Source organism: Tenrec ecaudatus, unplaced genomic scaffold, assembly GCF_050624435.1.
Source record: "Tenrec ecaudatus isolate mTenEca1 unplaced genomic scaffold, mTenEca1.hap1 Scaffold_1490, whole genome shotgun sequence".
NCBI classification, from domain to species: Eukaryota; Metazoa; Chordata; class Mammalia; order Afrosoricida; family Tenrecidae; genus Tenrec; species Tenrec ecaudatus.
Genome location: NW_027457977.1, coordinates 14,641 through 17,568, shown reverse-complemented (window position 1 = coordinate 17,568; position 2,928 = coordinate 14,641).

Below are 2,928 nucleotides of genomic sequence, written 5' to 3'. Positions count from 1 at the left end.
ATATTCTTGGCTAGTGTCATCTTGATGGGTTGAAACACTATCTCGCTCTAGTGTTGATGTACATTTTTCTGATGCCTAATTATACTGAGTATCTTTTAAGGTAATCATTTAATTTTTATGGCATTTTGAAAAGATGTCAATGAGGTCTATTTAATTTGTGTTCAGATGGAAACACATAACTCAAACTAAATATGTGACAGTAGAATAAGAATCCATTTTATCCTAAATACTTGAGATATTTATACAGCCTACTCAAGTTTTTATCAACATAGATAAGGTGGCGGTGGTGGTGGTGGTGGTGGTGGTGGTGGTGGTGGTGGTGGTGGTGGTGGTGGTGGTTTTTAAGAGTTAATCTCTAAATAGGGGGCTGTAGTACTGAGCACTGAATCTCCTTTGCTTGATTAATTTTTATGTTAGGGAAGTAATACAAGGATTCCATCAAATGACCCATCAGTTTGAGGAAAAAGCATATCAGAATTGATGGTCAAAGCCTATATGGCTTTATGGTTTAGTCTCTAGGGGTATGTAATGCTCTTGTGAAAATAGTATTCCTCATGATAATAACGAGGAACTGGTGGGCCTCCAGGGCTGGGAGCTGAACTGAGGGGCAGTTCTACCCTGTCTAATAGGGTCACTATGAGTTGGCAAAGACTCGATGGCTGTCAGTTTGGTTTGTTTGACTTGAGTACTGGCATTCAGTGTGTTTATCGAAATCAATAAATTACAAGCATTTAGATGTCTATTTTTTACATACAAAATTTAAATCCCCCAAGCCTCTGAAAACTGCGAAGATTTCACAGCACTAGGTTGGTACTCTCCCATCCAAGAATCAGTGAAACTGGCAGGGTGTGAGGCATTCAGGCTCCCTCAGTTCCTCCTACTGCCTTCCCTGACCCTGGTCACTTGCTTCTATTACCTCTCTTGGACCTTACATGCATTTGAATTAGAACACCATAGAGTACAGTGCTCTACATGTGCAGCAGCTCTAACCATGTCACTCTCTGTCTCTATGAAGCCTCTTCCAACAAAATTCAAATGCGATTGTATGTGCACACATAAACACACGCATGCACCAGAGCACCCTTCTTAACAGAGAGTCAGGAGGGTCTCTTATTTGCTGTCCTCACTTTGGACACAAGTCCCTTGATGATGAGTAGGAGAAAAGGAACATCAGGTAGTGGGGGAAACCCTAAGGAGGAACAGAGGAGAGCTTTAACTAAGAATAATGCTACTAGGGGAATGATGGCATGTGAGGAAAATTAGATACTTCCAGACTGTCAGATTTTTCCATACAGCAAAATTAACTTTTCTAGTTTTGTCTAAAACTGGCCCCAGGAAATTTCAAATAGCACATCTCAGATTATCTAACCTACAAAGGAGTAGCCGGCCTTCCACCCACCCCCACCCCACCCCCGCCAAAAAACCAAGCGGTACAAAGCTCCACTGGGTACACATTTCAAAATATACATTCTCCTGTTTGGGCAGGCATCTGGCAACTTGCTCCGAGCTAGTGCACCCACACTTTTTTCCCAAGGTCATTGCTGGTGACAAGACCTTGTGCTCTTCTCACAAGCCAGAATGCAAACATAAATCAAGTCAGTGTAAGACGCCATCATCACCTCACTCAAATACACCTCGTCAAGTGAACTCAAACTTCAAGAAGATGCTCATTTGTTTGGTTTTGTTGATGTGAGGGTGATAGTGCATTTGGAGTTTAGTCATTGCACTAGGTCAGACTGTTAATCAAGCTTCCTATATAGAGGTTCTGAAGATATTGTGTAAGAAGGTCTGAGTTGTCTGGCTAGACCAGAGCTTGCACACTGCTATTGACTAGAAGTTCCGACACACAGAATCCAGGACAGATAAACCCCTCAGGACCAATACTGAGAGTAGCAACACCACGAGGGAAGGTAGGGGGGAGAAGCAGAAGAAAGGGGAAACCAATCTCAATGATGGACATACAGCCCCACTCCACCACCCAGGGGAACAAACAGCAGAAGTTTGGGTGAAGGGATACAGCAGAGGCGTAAAATATAAAACTAAAAAGTATGTATAAAGTATCAGTGGTTCACGTGGGTGGGAGGAGGGGAAAAAAGGAGCTCAAGGAGAAAGAACATGTTTGGAAATGATGATAGCAATGTATGTACAAATGTGCTTCATACAAATTGGTGTATGAATTGTTACAAGAGCTGTAAGATCCCCCAATAAAATGATTTATTTAAAATAAAAAGGACTGATTAGTGGTAGACAGGGGACTGGTTTTGCCACCATGACAGTGCACCTGCTCACACAAAAAAAACAGCATGCCTCTATCGCCCGATCTGATCCCAGCACACCGAGGCAAAATACTAAGGGTGTACAACAGAACAGGAAGGGGAACAGAGCAACGAAGTCCCCAGGGAATACCAAAAATAGACTTTGGGGCCAGGGCTAGCTGACCCATCATACTCTATGAGAAAACACTCCTAAAGGCCAACAAACAGTCCTTGAACTAACTAAAAGCTTTTCTTTCTTGTGTTTTGTTTTGCTTTTTGTCATTGGCTTGTTGGTGGTGGTGTTGTTCTTTTGTTTCATTTTGTTGCTTGGGTTTGCTCTGTCTCGTTTTTGTGCATGCTATGATTTCCACAGGTCTGTCTAAATGAGATAGGCTGGATGAACAATCTGGAGGAGAAAACAATGGGACTGACAGCTGGGGGAGGGAGATGGGAAAGTGGGGTGTAGGGAAAAAGGAAGTGCTGTTAACAAACCCAGGGACAAGGGAACACCAAGTGATCCAAATAGATGGTGAGGAGGGTGTAGGAGGCTTGGTAGAGTGTAACCAAGAGTAATGTAACCTAGAGGAATTACTGAAACACAAATGAAGGCTGAACATGAGAGTGGGACAATCGGAAAGTAAAAGGAAATCAAGGAAAGAGGTAGGAAGCAAAG